General features: G+C 33.7%; 1 long non-coding RNA gene across 1 annotated transcript; it reads left to right on the forward strand.

Moving 5' to 3' along the window:
* The first annotated feature begins 14,092 nt into the window (after positions 1–14,092).
* On the forward strand, positions 14,093–16,316 carry LOC124888537. The gene is made up of 3 exons (XR_007046952.1): positions 14,093–14,582; positions 14,724–15,046; positions 15,375–16,316. It is a non-coding gene; the product is annotated as an uncharacterized LOC124888537 (long non-coding RNA).
* The last annotated feature ends 945 nt before the right edge of the window (positions 16,317–17,261 follow it).

Genomic DNA, 17,261 nt, shown 5'->3' on the forward strand with positions numbered 1-17,261 from the left:
TTTGGTCTTGAACCTTCACATGAGAAGAGAAAATACTAGGCAAAATGCTAGTATTTGAGTTAGTGAGTAATAAGGATTCTTTGTGGACAAGATCCACAATCAAGCATTTCTTTCTCCTTCCAACTTCACTACTCATGGTTTTCCTTTCTTTTCCCCTCATTTCTTTACATCCTTCTTGTACCCCACCATTCATTGTCTCTCCATCTTGAGGTTTAGCCTCTTTCTCCTTAGGTGCTAACTCTCCCACTTCTCTTACTTGGATGGATTGAGTTCGATTTAGGGAAGTTTGGAGAGGGGGAACCGGATTTGGTTGAGGAAGGACTTGATACCATTTAAAGTCTCGGCTTAGTACATCCATCTTAGCCAACAATACTCCCAAATCATCATTTCCCAAAGGTTGGGATATGGTACCTTCATTTTCCATCACAATTATACCTAATAAGAAGCAAAAAGTAGCAAAGATAAAACTACAAAACAAACAAACAAGTTAGTTTAAAAAGAGCCTCACCCCTCTCACACACGGTTCTTACCTCACATTTGGTTTCATAAGTGTTGAAACTTTGGCATGTACTTGGCAAGTGAGTGAGGGATGATTATACTTTGGATCGAAATGGATTTTCATTTGATATGACTTAAAGAAAATTGCGAACAAACTTAAACCAATAAGTTACAATGAATTACAAATAATGAAAGCATAAAAGAAACGTAGACACGAAACAAAGAACTCTAGACTAATTATCAACCTAGTAGGTAATTACTAGTTTGATAATTAGTGGTAGAATCAATAAAAAAGCAACTAGAAACAACAAATAGAAACTTAGAAATCTAATTAGAACTCAATTTGGTTGTTCATAAAAGTGATGATGTGGCAGCTTGTGATTGGAGGTCACTTTTCAAAAATTTCAAATCCCAAATCTCTTGTTTCGGCCTAACACTCCTTTAGGGAAGAAGAATTTCTTTTTAGTAGGAAAAATGAAGGTTTTGAAGCCTTTTTGGAGCTTCAAATAAATTAAAAATGGATTAGTCCCCTCAAGTGTACTTTCAATTGTACTTACTTGTCCCCTTGTCCCCTCTTCCTTTTTGGAAGACTTAGAATATGGTAGGGAATATTCTTGTACAAATACTTAGTACACTCTCTTTCTTCTCCCTTTTTAGATCAAACAAGCTACTTGAATATTTATCTTCAACAAGATTTGAAGATGGTGGATGAAGAAGATGAATATTTAAGAGTTGACCACGATTTGACCACTAGGCAAATGAACCCCAAATTCAAATTTTCTTTTAGATCTAGGTTCCTTTTGCCAAGACAAGCATAACCAACATAAAATCAGCCACAAAATGCCACAAACAATGTATCCACCATGAGATCTCACCTCAAAAAGCTTCAAACACACCTCAACAATGGTGGATCTAGCTCAAAAACAACCAAATCTTGTTCTAAATTTAGATCTAGACTCCTTAGGTGCTAGGGAACAAGAATCTAGCACTAGAAACCAACAAAAAACATAAAAACATGTAGATCTAATAAAATTCTGTCCAAGTATAAAAACGTGAAACATCTATATTTTTTTTTTATTTTCTTGACTCTAGACTCTTTTTTTATGAGATTTTCTTAGATCCAAGGCTTAGAGTTGTGGGAACAACTCTAATACATGGATCTTGATACCAAATGATAAGAAAATAAACTCTACACACGAAATTACTCCTAAGGGACCAAAAATCAGCAACTAAGAAGAGTAGATGAAAAAGAGAGCACATGGATTCAACAAGAAACAAAAGAAAAGTGCATACATGTAAAGGATAGTTAGTGAGACACACTCCAAAACTAATGAATAGCACCAAGGTGTGTATCAAACACCACGACACACAACACCAATAGAGGATAACACCACACTCTTAGGTGGACACAAAGGGATCAACTCCTCAAGCACCCAACCTTTCTTGCCAAAATGTCAATGATGTGTGAGCAAATGCTAACACATTTGAGGCTTTTAACTGAGAATAATTGCAAAGCCTTAAGCAACTTTTGTCATTTTTGATTGTTTTCTCTTTGATTTTGTAGGAAAATCAAGATGCAGGGAAATATATGAAAGCTATATCAAGAAGGATGATTTTTTAGTGAAAATAATAGCGTTTTGAAGATATCACCTGGAGACATATCTGACGACATGTCTGATAAGTTATCAAATTTCTAATAAGCTATCACACAGGTCGTCACACTGAGGCAGAACAAAAGAAATTAGAAGCACGTTGTGACGACAAATTATCAGACTTGTGATAAGTCGTCACACAGGTTGTCAGACATATAAAGAGGACCTGACGACATTCTATGATAACTTATCAGATTTGTGATAAGTTATCAGACATATTGTCACCTAAAAGAAAAATTTTAAATTTTGAATTTTGATTTTTTCTTAAGTTACGGATATAAATAGCAGCTTTTAGGGTTTCATTGAGAGGGTAGAACATCTTAAACTTATTCCAAAGACTACTTTACTTCTCTTTGGTGTCTAAACTTGGATTTCAATTTTCAATTCTTTGATTCAGTTGTGGGATATTCTTCTTGAATTTGGGAAGAGAACCAATTTCTGACTACATCTTTTGTAAGTTTAATCACTTTGAATTATGAATTCAGTTATTATTATCGCTTTCTCTTTCGTGTGGAACTAAAACCCACAACTAGGGTTGTGGGATCTATGATTACTCCTGTATTATCTTAATACTTGGTTAGGATTCGAGTGATTGTGGGAACATATTGATAATTCTTTTGCATTAATTATTTTCTGTAGGTTGCAAACAATAGATCTCGCCTTATGTTGATTTGCTCGAACTGAGAAATAAACTAAAGGTAGCAAATTATCAACGAGGATTTGGGAAGGTTAAGTTCTCATCTAATGATTAATGTTGTAATAAGATTGATCAAATTAAGATAAAATCAGTATGAATAGAATGCTTTCCTAAGTTCGAGAGAATTAGAGAGTTCAACATCTAGGTAGGTTGAGAAACACTTAGATGCACTGTCAAAACTGATAATTTAGTGTTTCCCATATGTCAAGAGAATCCAATACTGCAGCTATTATTCAATAGAGGGTTACTAATCATAGTGATTACAACCCTAGTTTCTCTATATCATTGATTTGAAATATTGTTGTTTAAGATTTGAGTTCTAAGGCGAATTGAAGTGTTAATAACTTTTGTTCAATCATTGAAAATCCCCACTTTGTCTTTTCGTGCCAGTTGTTTGAATTTAATTTGTAGCTTTAGTTTCAAACTAGTTTAATCGCCACTCACATTGTTCCCTGTGGATTCGGCCCTGACTCCAAAGTTGGGTAAATATATTGACGACGACTGCCTTACACTAAATTGATGTGTAAGTTGAGCGTTATAAAAAATAGCGCCGTTGCAAACTTATAGACAGGTCAACGATGCCGTTTTTGATAACGCTCAAACTACACCTCTCTTACGAGAATGTAAGAGATCATTGTTAATATATAACCTAACTAGGTTGGGTTCGAATCCTATAGGGAATAGGGTGTGAATTTGAGTTATCTGCAGGTTAATCAACTGATAGTTACCAGTTTTCTATGAATGGGGTTTTTTGAAAGTGTAACAAATAATTACTTCTCAGTTCAGTGTTTGAAATCAATATAATAAGGAAAACCCGAGTTATGTTCACTATGGGTATTGGGATTTGACAGACGCTAGTAACGGTTCAAGATTCTTGTGGTAGGTAGCAACAACAGACTATCCTTGTCGAAGTTATGTCTAAATGTTTCTCAACCTATTTAGACACTTAATCACCTAATTCTCTCGAACTTAGGGAATTTATATTTCATAACAGGATTTTATACCAAGTTAATTAATCTTGTTACAACATTAATTATTAAATGAAAGTTTAATGCTTTCAAGTCCCTGTTGCTAATTCACTTCTTACTAGAATTAATTTCTTATCTCAAGCAAATCACCTGTAAGCAAAGTCTATTATTTGCAACCAATAGTCAGCATGTAAAATAATGGAATTAACAAGACGTTCCTACCACAGTTAGAATCTTGAACACTTAGTTACGTTACAAATGCAAACCCATAGATCCCACAACTCGGTTTAAGGAAATTTAGCTACTCATAATAAAATAAGCAAGACAACAAGTTGAATTCATACTTAGATGATCTTACAGCAAGATGAATAGCAACAAGTGTTTCTCAGATTTGATCTAGTAGAAAAACCCAAAATAATTGTAATAATCTCTCTAAAAAATTAAAGTCAGAAGATAGAGAGAAAAATGCTCAAAACGTGAGTTCCAAATGTCCAAGATCATGAATGAAAACCCTAACATATGCTTTAAATACTTCAGTCTAGTTATGGAAACAAAATCATAGATCACAGTATTTTCTCGGACATGTGACGATGTGTGTGACAGCTATCAGGAGTCTGACGGCTTATCAGGAATGTCGTCAGCTCCTCTTCACTTTGATAATCTCTACCTTGGGCTGACGATGAGGCTTGACGGCTTATCAGACATGTGATGACTTATTAGAGATGTCATCACTTCTTCACTTCAAAATCCATTCCCTGCCTAAGATTGATGACGAGCCTAACGGCATATCACACTTCTGATGGCCTATTACAGATGTCGTCACACATTCCAGCTGAAGGCCATTCTTTGTCTAAGCCTGATGGCAACTTTGATAGCTTATCACAAGGCTGACGACTTATCAGACAAGTCGTCAGCTATTTTTCCTTCTCTACTTGCTCAGAAATCAACTCTTTTACTCCCATAATTATTGATTCTCTTGTATCTCGACTTTTACTACAATATCAAAGAGAAAACAATCAAAAACTACAAAAGTTGCTTAATACTTTGCAATTATTCTTAGTTAAAAGCCTCAAACGTGTTAGGATCTGCTCACTTATCAACACCCTCAACTTAAAACAATTGTTTGTCCTCAAGCAACTAAAACACAACCAAGAGGATACAAAGTGCATTCGACAGTCAACCATCCATATTATCTCAAAACATCTTCACCATCTCCAAGGTCAATCAATTTAAAAACAACTGTGTATATTATTGAAGAACAACAATGCGACACACAGGAATCAAGATATGGCATCAGCTTAGCAACAACAACCATGCATGTACCAAGACTACACTATCCAAAAAATTTAGCAACTAGCAATGTAACCAGTGTGCCCTCACTACAAAGAAGTCCCACTTCACTTATATCAGACATCACCTATGTAACCATGGGGACAATCAAAAGACACTCACTCTCAAAATAAGGTTCCAATCAGTGTATGATGAATACCATAGGCTTGCCGTTATTTTCATTACCAAGATTTCCAGAGAGGTCAACTAGGATCACCCGACTGACAGGTCAATGACGCTGTTTTTTATAACGCTCAACTTACACATCAATTTAGTGCAAGGCGGTCGTCGTCAATATATTTACCCAACTTTGAAGTCGGGGTCGAATCCATAGGGAATAATGTGAGTGGCGATTAAAATAGTTTAAAACTAAAGCTACAAGTTAAATTCAAACAACTGGCACGAAAAGACAAAGTGGGGATTTTTAATGATTGAATAAAATTTATTAACACTTTAATTCACCTTAGAACTCAAATCTTAAATAGCAATATTTTAAATCAATGATATAGAGAAACTAGGGTTGTAATCACTATGATTAGTAATCCTCCATTGAATAATAGTTGCAGTATTAGATTCTCGTGACTTATGGGAAAGACCAAATTATCAGTTTCGACAGTCCATCTAAGTGTTTCTCAACCTACCTAGAAGTTGAACTCCCTAATTCTCTCGAAATTAGGAAAGCATTCTATTCATACTGATTTTATCTCAAGTTGATCAATCTTGTTACAACATTAATCATTAGATGAGAACTTTACTTTCCCAAATCCTCGTTGATAATTCGCTACCTTTAGTTTATTTCTCAGTTTGAGAAAATCAACATAAGGCGAGATCTATTATTTGCAACCAACAAAAAATAAATAATACAAAAGAATTATCAAGATGTTCCCATAATCACTCGAACTCTAACCAACAATTAAGACAATACAAGAGTAATCATAGATCCCACAACCCTAGTTGTGGATTTTAGTTCCACAAGAAAGAGAATGTGATAATAATAACTGAATTCATAATTCAAAGTGATTAAACTTACAAAAGATGTAGTCAGAAATTGGTTCTCTTCCCAAATTCAAGAAGAATATCCCACAACAGAATCAAAGAATTGAAAATTGAAATCCAAGTTTAGAGACCAAAGATAAGTAAAGTAGTCTTTGGAATAAGTTCAAGATGTTCCGCCCTCTCAATGAAACCCTAAAACCTGCTATTTATATCTGTAACTTAAGAAAAATTCAAAATTAAAAATTCAGAATTTTTCTTTTAGGTGACGACATGTCTGATAACTTATCACAAATCTAATAAGTTATCATAGAATGTCGTCAGGTCCTTTTCATATGCCTGACGACCTGTGTGACGACTTATCACAAGTCTGATAACTTATCAGACTTGTTGTCAGACCTTGCTTCAATTTCTTGTGTTCTGCCTCAGTGTGATGACCTGTGTGATAGCTTATCAGAAATCTAATAACTTATCAGACATGTCTCCAGGTAATATCTTCAAAACGCTATTGTTTTTATAAAAAAATTATCCGTCTTGATATAGCTTTCATATATTTCCTGCATCTTGACTTTCTTACAAAATCAAAGAGAAAACAATCAAAAACGACAAAAATTTCTTAAGACTTTGCAATTATTCTCTGTTAAAAGCCTTAAATGTGTTAGCATCTGCTCACACATCAGTCAACAAGAGTGATTCCACACTTAAAGATGACCCTAGTTTCAATGTCTTTTCCAAGACCTACACTAAGATGGATTTTCCAAGCCGTACACTAAGGAAAGAAAATACAATTTGAGTTTCACTCAATCAATTCATCCAAAACTAATGAAAATGAAAGCTAAAAGGTCTATTTATACTATTGTATAACAATAACTTAAATGACCTTAATGAAGGGTGCTCCTTTGGAGTCTAAAAAAAAGGTCTTAAAAGACCACAATGCCCTTAGTTGAGGTGCCTATGTGATGTAAAAATCCCTCTTTCTCTCTTCAATTTGGATAAGGCTTTGTAATGGTTCCAAAAGGTCTTCAAGCACTTGCAAATTCGAGACTTGATCCTTTGACAATCCGAAGCTTGAACCTTCAAAAAGACCTTGCAAACCTTGTACTCCTTATTCTTGTATCACAAAGGAAGGGGAGAGAGCTGGTAGGGGGTGGTGTAATAAATTTTTCTTAAAAATTTTTAAAATTAAATTTTAAAAATAAAAAAGAAATTGGTGGGGTAAGAGGGGCTAGTAGGTGGTGGTGAGTGGTTTAGAGTTGAGGATTGGGTACGGATAAATTTTTGAAATAAAAAAAATAAATTGGGTGGAGGGTTTGGTGGGTGGGTGGGTAGGGGGAGTAGGGTCGAGGGGGGGCGAGGTTGGTGGGGTTAGGGGTCGGAGTAGGAGGTGGAGTTAAATAATATAAGGTGAATGATAAAATAAGATTATATAATATTAAGTAAGACTATAATTGAAAAAAAATAAGCAGACCATGGGATACCACCAAATCGGTGGTTACATAAAATTGGGGTTTTGATGGTTATCAAAACATGAAATTAAACCATACCATACATTTTAAGAAACAATCAAAACAAATATGATTCTCTTAAAAACTATATCATACCAGACTATGGGAAACCACCATCCAAATAGAGGGTTAGGGGCAATTATGGTATATAACATATTACAATTATATAATAATTAGTACTCCTTTCGTCCCATTTTAGTTGTCCCAAATTAACTTACAGATTGATTAAGAAAAATAATTAATAACATGGCTAGTTTACCATAATACCCCTATTAAATGATGTTTACTTTTTAATTTAAGGAATAAGTAATTAATATAAAGGATAAAACATGGAAAAAAAATTGTTTCTTCTTAATTTGTGAAAAATGACAAGTAAAATGAGAAATTAAATTAAAAAATTTGGGATAAGTAAAATGAGACGGAAGGAGTAATATTTTATTATTTAACACTCCAATCATCAAGAAGTCACGTGGTAAAATACATTTCCCAATAACATCTTCACTTTTCTAGAACTCTTTCTTGAACTCTTCGTCTCTCTAATTTTCTTTTGTTTCATTCTCTAATCAAATGCAGTACTCAATCAAATTCGATGAGGAAATTCACGACGGAGCTTACAAGCTTGGATTCTACAATGACCCAAATCATCGTCATATGTGAAAATATCCCAAGAATAATTTATAATAAATAATAGACTCAAAATGAATTCAAAAAATTTAAATCGAAAAGAAAATCGGGACCTAAGGTAATTTGGGGGGGTTGGGTAGACCTTCCGTTAATTGTTGTGATGATTGATTAACCACTGCAGCAATAAAAGTTTCGCTACAACGGTAATAGGCAGTGTGCCATCCGAGGGATTTTTAAACCCCTTTTTTTTTTTATTTTCCTAGGTCACCCCTTCCTTTAAAAACACTTTGAAAAATCTTAACTCCCCTGCCCATGAGATTTCAGAGACTAAGATTTATGAGAGCGATTTCAAGGCATACTCGAAGAAAACCTGAAGTGGGATATGACTAACACATGCGGGACAAATCACTCCTCTTCATAGTTGTATATTTCGTCTAAGAGGTAGCCTAAGGTTTAAATCGTAGCTACTAGACTTGATCTAGGGGAAACTACATGAATAGCCTCAAAATAAGGTGACTTTCAAGTTTTGATCCCAAATAAAAAAACTTTATAAAAATAGCCTTCAGTTATTAAGTGATATATTTTCAGACAAAATAGCCCCGACCAATGGAGTAAATTACATAAATGATCCTCATAATGGATAACAACTCCATACTTATTAATCTTTCAACTTTTATTTTTTTCTCTTTTTAAATTTACTTTGATTTTTAATTTTTATTTTTTTTTCTCAATCCTTACTTTTTTCTCTTTTTCCTCTTAACTTTTTTTTCTTTTTTCTTCTACTTTCTTTTTTAATTTTTTCTTTCATTTATTTTTGTTCTTTTTAGTTTTTTTCAACCTTACTTTTTTTCTTTACTTCTCTCAACGTCTACTTTTATAAAAAAAAAAATATTTTTCTTTGAGTTTTAATTTTTCTTTTCTTTTTTTTCTTTTTAAATTTTTCTCGAACTTTATTTTTATTTTTATCAACCTTTATTATTTTCGTTCTCTCTCAACTTCTGCATTTTCTTTGATTTTTATTTTTTCAATATTTTTCTTCATTTTTTTTTCTGTAATTTTTATTATTTTTGTTCTTTTCTTCGATTTCTTTCGATCAAGTTACATCTTATGAGTAATAGTTGATACTATCACATTATAAAGGCAAGACTTATAACTTTCAAACAACAAGCTACGTTTCATCGGCAAGATTTGACACTACCACATTGTAGAGGTAAGACTTATGACTTTCAAATAATAAGTTATGTTTCATGGGCAAGAGTTGAAACTACCACATTGTGTTTTGATTTATGAGATGTTCTATAACTCTTACCTTAGGGAGAAGACTTAGCTCAAGGACTTTCAAACAAAAAATTATGCCCCACGGGTAAGAGTTGACTCTACCACATTATGTTTTTATTTATGATATATTTTATAACTATTGCCTTAGAGCAAGACTTAGCTCAAGGACTTTTAAATTATAAATTATGCCCCACGGGCAAGAGCTGATACTACCACGTTATGTCTTCATTTATGCGATGTTCTAAAAATCTTTTCCTAGAGGCAAGACTTAGCTCAAAGACTTTCAAACTACAAATTATGCCCTACGGGCAAGAGTTGACACTGCCATGTTATGTCTTCATTTATGAGATGTTCTACAACTCTTGCCTTGGAGGAAAGACTTAGCTCAAGGACTTTCAAACAACAATTTATTCCCCACGGGCAAGAGTGTACACTATCACGTTAAGTCTTTGTTTATGAGATATTCTGCAACTCTCGCCTTAGAGGCACGACTTATCCCAAGAATTTTCAAACAAGTTACGTACATTAGACAAGAGTCGACACTAACACATTGTGTTTTTTACTTATGAAATGCTTTATAACTCCTCTTAGAGGTAAGACTCAGTTTAAAGACCATCAAACAACAAGTTACGCCCCATGGGAAAGAGTTGACACCACCTCATTGTGTATTGACTTATGAGATATTTTATAATTCTTCCCTTAGAGAGACTTAGACCAAGGACTTTCAAATAGCAAATTGTGCCCCATGGGCAAGAGTTGACATTACCACATTGTGTTTTAATTTATGAGATATTCTATAACTCTTGCCTAAGAGGCAATACTTAATCCAAGGACTTTCAAATAATAAGTTACTCCCCATGGGTAAGAATTGACACTGTCACATTATATTTTAATTTATGAGATGTTCTATAACTCTTGCTTTAGAGACAAGACTTAGCCCAAGGACTTTTAAACAACAAGTTACACTTCATGGGCAAGATTTGACACTACCATATTGTGTCTTGATATATGAGATAACTTATAAATCAAGGACTTTTAAACAACAAGTTATGCCCAATGGATAAGAGTTGACACTACCACATTAAGTCTTGATTTGTGAGATATTCTATAACTCTTGCCTTAGAGGCTTGAAATAGTCCAAGGACTTTTAAATAGCAAGTTACGCCCCATGGGCAAGAGTCGACACTACTACATCGTGTCTTCATTTATGAAATATTCTATAACTCTTCCCTTAGAGGTAAGACTTAGCCGATAAGTTACTCCACATGGACAAGAGTTGACACTATCATATTGTGTCTTGATTTATGTGATGCTCTATTAGTCTTACCTCTAAGACAAAACTTAGCCCAAGAACCTCCCAAAAGTACAAGTTACGCCCAATGGACAAGTGTTAACACTACCACATTATTTTTTTATTTATGAGATGTTCTATAACTATTGCCTTAGAAGCAAGACTTAACTCAAGGATTTTCAAACAACAAGTGATGCTCTACAAGCAAGACTTGGCACTACCATATTGTACCTTGATTTATGAGTTGTTCTATAATTTTTGTCTTAGAGGCAAAACTTGTCCCAAAGAACTTTCTAACAACAATTCATGCCCTTAAATTTGCTTTGATGTCAAAACATGAAGACCCCTTTGCGGATTATTCAATTTTTTATTTATTAGCAAAATATAATAGAAGTTGAGAAAAAAGAATAAAGAGATCAAATAAAATAGAGAAATAAGAAAGGAAATTGAGAGAAAAATAAAGGTTAAGCAAAAAATGGAGAATAAAAAATTTGAGAAAAATAAAAATGAGAGAAAAAAAAGTTTGAAAAAACTGAGGAAAAAAAAGAGAAATGATAAAAAAAATAAAAGAAAAATAAATGTTAAGACAAATGAATTAAAAAAAGAAATAAAAAGAAATGAAGAAATAGATAATATTTGAGAAAAAAGAAAAATGAGAAAAAAAATAAATTTTGAGACAAATGAATTATAATATGAAAATAAAATTAAAGAAAAAAATAAAAAAGTGAAAATAATACAACAACATACCCAGTGTATTCCCACCTAGTAGGGTCTGGGAGGGTAGAGTATACGCGTACCCTACAAATACCTCAGGTGAAGTAGAGAGGCTGTTTCCAATAGACTCCCGACTTAGAATTAATAACAAAAAAAAGTAAAAAATAATAAAAATAAAAATAAAATTTAAGAGACAAATGAGCATGAAAAGTTTTAAAATATTTGAGGTGTAGAGGGGAAAAACTGTACTTGTACTATACTTAAAAAGAAAGGAAAACTAGTCTTTAAAGACTTTTTTTATTGGGGTAAAAAATCTAAAATCACCATCTATTAGGGCTATACCATGTAATTTTCTCGTCGTGGATTGTTATTCTTTTCTTTCGGTTGTTTCATTTACTTATTTTTAAAATATTATGGAGATATTATTGCCCGTCGTATGTTTTAGATATATTTTGGATAATTATTAAAATTTAAATATTTTTTATTTTATGTGACATGTTTGCTATTGCAATAGGGTCAAAAGAAGTTTCGCTTTTATATAATTTTTTAAAAATATATTTTAAATAATCATGTTTCCTATAATTTTTTTACAGTGACACAAATAAATTACAATCACAAATAAAAATATGAAGAAACATGATTTTTTTATTGATAAACGATGTGGGTACAAATCTATTCCTCCCTTGATTCTTCTCTCTTGATTTTTACTGTAATTCAAGGGCAGTCAGTAGCGTATTTCTTGAACGTAGGCATATTTGGATTTGAAACGAATTTCTCCATAATTCGAGGATCCTTAGTGGCGTATTTCTGGAGCGTAGGCATATTTGGATTTGAGATGAATTTTTTTGTAATTCGAGGGCCATTAGTAGCATATTTCTCGAACGTAGGAAGCTATGAATTTGATCTTATGAAAGAAGAATTTATGGATCTTCTTGATGTATTTGATTATGAAGAAGAGAGGGTTTTAATCCTTTGTGATATTCCATGAATTTATTGAATTATGTAGAGATATTCGAGAGTTTATGAATATCCCATGAGTTGTGGGATATCGGGATCTTGATCTCTTTATGAATATATCATGAATTTATTGAGACTTTGGAGATTTATGAATATCCCAACAATTTATTCGAACTTTGAAGAATTATGAATATCTCCCATCAATTTATTAGGACTTTCAACATGCCTCTTTAAAGGGATATTTGCCCCTTTATATAGACATAATTCAAGATTTAGGTAGAGTAGCCACCAAGCTAGATTTATGGTAAAGTATCCCCAAGAACTCGAACAAAAATTGAACTCTTTTTGTAGAGTCCACAAAATTTTAATGTTTATAAATGCCCTCTACTTCAAGGCTTGTCGGCGTGTAAACTTGATGAAACACAAAGACGAGTCTTGAAGTATCTATAGAGTTTCCATCTTTACGCCTTGCGGCAATAAATTTGCATATATGATTTATGAGAAAAGAGATGAAAGACAGATTTGGTCCCACTGAGCGTGCTAGAATTTGTTGGACAATAAAATTTTTGAGATAAAAAAAAACAATCGAGACAAGAAAATATTGTAACAATCAATTTATTAATTTCAATATGTGAGTAGTACAATCTCTATGAATCCTCTAATTCGTCTTTTCAAATATAAATTCAAGGGTTTAAAGCTTGATCTTGAATTCGAACTTGATTTGTTACTTTGAGAAACTTGATCTTGACTTGTGCTTGAATTCAAGGGTTTTTGAACTTGTTCTTGAATATTACAATCTTGATCTTGAATCTTGATGAACTTGATTTGAATGCTTGACTTTATAGAGAAATTGCGGCTTTTGATCCACGAGCTTTCTTTTGCTTCTTGTTAGATTTCTTGGTGTCCTTTTTTCAGAATTATGAGACCCCTATTTATAGTTGTGGAAAGGGAAGAGTCATGATGAAGATGGACTTTCTTTGACCAATCAAATTCAAGTGATGTGACACCGGGCTTTTGATTTTACTAGGTCTGCTGCATCATTTTAATATATGGCATGGTCCTATTCACTCATTCACTTGACTTGGCATGCCACGTCATTTGACACGTGGCACTCCTTTGGGCCTTTAGAATATGACAATATCTTCAGTTAAACAAAGTGGGCTCATCATTTGGAGCCCAAATCAATGGGCTAGCTCAATAAAAATTAGACTTTAATTAAATCCATACATGTTTGGACTTAAATAATTAATCTAATTATATTAACCCGCAATATTTATTTGGGACTAATATATTTTAAATTTAATATAAACCAAATTTTGTACGGATTTTAATTTAATAAAATTTTGTTACCCACAAAATACCTCCTACTTCATGACTTGCCGAGACATTTAATATTTTGGAGACTAGACTTGAAGTATAAGCTTGATATTTTTAATTTGTGTGTACAAAAATCATCTTGAACCAATAGCAAATAAAAACACATTTGATTTTGATAACATTGTTCCCTCATTTCCGTGGAATTAATTTTTTTTCTTATCTGCGATGACGAAATTAAGAAAGAAAAGGAGTTGACTTTTCTAACATAAAATGCTGATGTCACACCCTTTTTTCCTTAAATTAGTAATAATGGAATAGTGCCATTCCATGGCCGCCTCAAGATTGCCGCACCCTTTATCCCCTTTTTCAAATATCCTATAATTGCCAACAAATAATTGGCTTTCTGTTATATTTACCAGTGCTTTCCTTTTCAATTTGGGGTATAATTGGTCAACTTTAATCCTTTTTAAATTTTCCAGCAACCTTACCACTAGCACATGTGAGTTCAAAATAATAATTCTTTTCCATTAAAACCCAACCATGTCAGTACACATCAATTTTCAAGTCCAAATAGGCATAGGATGCTTCCACCGCCTCTACTGTAATCATTTTTTTTTGAAGGAAAATATTACTCCCAATTTTATTCCATTAAGGAGGATGGATCTATCCGTCTCTATAAAAAGACCTCTTTGGTCATCAATTTGCACAGATACTTGAGGTATTCAGCAGCTTTGCATCGAATCAAAAATCGGCAGCAAGGTAATTTCTTTTCTCTTTCTTTGTGATTTTCATTAATTTTTTTTTTGAATTAAAACAGATTGCGATGTACAATAATCGGTTTAAGGTTCGAGAGTTTAAATTCACCTTCATTACCTTAATATCGAACAATTTTTCTTGAAGATGGTGGATATCGGCATAATGTGCGAGAGTTAACTTTATCTTCGTCATCTTAAGATCAAAAGATTTTGCTTGAAAATGGTGGACATCAGCTTAAGGTGTGAGAGTTTAACTTTGCATTCGTCACCTTAAGACCGAAAGATTTTACTTGAAGAAGGTGGATATCGGCTTAAGGTGTGAGAGTTTAACTTCGCCTCGTTACCTTAAGACAGAAAGATTTTGCTTGAAGACGGTGGACATCGGCTTAAGGTGCGGGAGTTTAACTTTACCTTCGTCACCTTTAAAACTGAAAGATTTTGCTTGAAGATGGTAGACATCGGCTTAAGGTACGAGAGTTTAATTTCGCCTCCACCACTTTAAGACTAAAAGATTTTGCTTGAAGATACAATGGTCTTCTTTAACTATGGACCCTTTTATCGATGCATTTATACAGTAGTCTTCTCTAAGTATGGGCCCTTTACAATGGTCAGCTTAAGGTGTGAGAGTTTAACTTCACCTTTGTCACCTTAATACCTGACGAGTTCGGCTTCAAGTATACAAGAATATATTTCACCAAAGCTAAAACATGGAGGACCTTTTTATTCTTTGGCATTTTTTGCAATATTTTTCTGAGCCTTGACTTTGTGTTTGATCAAGATTCTTTTGTTTATGCAGTTTGCAGAGATGGTTCACTTTAGAGACTACATATCTTCATCCTCTAAAAGAAAGTATCTCCTAATTGAGGCCGATGATGGTACAGTTTTAACTAGGCTATTGGTTGAAACTCCAATAGTAGACAGGTAAGCAGATCTGTGGCCACCTTTGCAAAATTCTCTCTATATGTCATATTGGACTTTAGAACATGACATTAGTGCTAATCGATCGATTAAAGTATGGCTTCTTCAAACTCTCAACCAACGTCAATTAAACATTGCAAGCACCCTTTCTTGGTTAGGACGTCGGGTACTCAAAGAAGAAATACGTTGGGGGGAACTATGGAGATAACTGGTGAATATCGTAATACTCAAGGATATTGGGAATGGGCTAAGGACATATTGGCTAGAAATGCACAAATCTTGAAGGCAATAAAAATATATGATGCCGATTATGCTTCACTGTTTACCTATGATTGAAACTCAAACATATTACATACATTCTTTGAGGCTTGGTGTCCAACTACCAACACATTGCTTACTTCAATTAGAGATCTATCCATATCCCTTTGGGATTTATACAAAATTGAAGGTTTATTTATCGAAGGTCTTCCTTATGAAGAAGTAGCGCCCGAAGTGAAAGAGCTTACAGGTGTTGGTGAAAAGAATGAGAGATTTATCCCTCGTTCTTGTGAATTCTTGTTTGTAGTTTTCCAACATCTTCAGCAAGGAGATGCTTCTAATTCGAGAGTTCCTATAAGTAAGTTGATAAAGTTTTGGTGCAAAAGGGTATTAAGATACAAGTCAGCTCTACTGAGGAAGGAGAAAAAATATGCTCGCTTGAAGTCAACCTGTAATGCCCTGTACTTTTCCTAGCTAATTTCATCTCAAGAATGTCTAGTAGTAGCTTTTAAATTGAATGATGATTATTCTATGAGAAATTTTTAAGGTTTTCACTGTTTGTTATGTGGGAAATTCAATAAGCTTTCCATCGATATAAGATTCGTCCAAATCCGATAACCGGATCAGAAGTTGCAACTATTTCAAGTTCCCATCGTAAAATAGTGCTATATTAGTCAGTGGCGCGCCGCGCCACAAGAAGAAATGGCATTTGGCAAATTCTAGTAGGGGTCCGCGATTATGGCACATTGCGTCAGGGCCCAAATTCAGAATTGTCCTTTTTCTAGTGTCTAAGCACGATTTTCCCCGCGTTGCGCCAAAGTTCCAGGTCGCAAAAGAAGGGGCAACGCGATGGCTCCGCATCGCGCCATCCCTCAATTTCCCAATTGTTAAATTCCAGTGACACTGCATGATAGCACCGCGTCACACCAGGGGTTCAGTTCTAAAAAATTTTACTGATATTAAATGACGCGTCCAGGGTTAAAAGGGTCAACTTTCCACCCTTATTTAAGCCCTTTGATTCAGCCATTTTCCACAAAAAATACTCACTCTTCTCTCAAAAACCTCCGAAGAACAAGCTAAGGTTTTCATAGAAGATCCAATTCGAAGAAAGTTTCACCGTCAATCTTTACAAAATCACGAACTAAGGTATGCGTAGTGTTCATTCATGGACTCCTTTCGTCCATGAAGACCAAAAATCTCTTTTCTAAGTTTAAGTTTATGGATTTCTTTATGAATTTCATGTTAGGTTTGTTTTGTTTATGTTGAGAATGATCAATTGCATTCAAATTCATGTTGGGTGATCAATTTTATGTGGACTTGATTTGTATAAATGTATATTCATGTGAACCTATAAATAAACCCTAGATGATGAGAGTAGAGATGAGTCATGATGATTAATTATTGTATAATGTTTTCTACATGTACTATGCCTACCATGTGTTCGATTAAATGCCTAGATGGAGGAACAATGCCCAACCAGTATGATATCATGAAATCCCTATATATG

Source organism: Capsicum annuum, chromosome 11, assembly GCF_002878395.1.
Source record: "Capsicum annuum cultivar UCD-10X-F1 chromosome 11, UCD10Xv1.1, whole genome shotgun sequence".
NCBI lineage: Eukaryota > Viridiplantae > Streptophyta > Magnoliopsida > Solanales > Solanaceae > Capsicum > Capsicum annuum.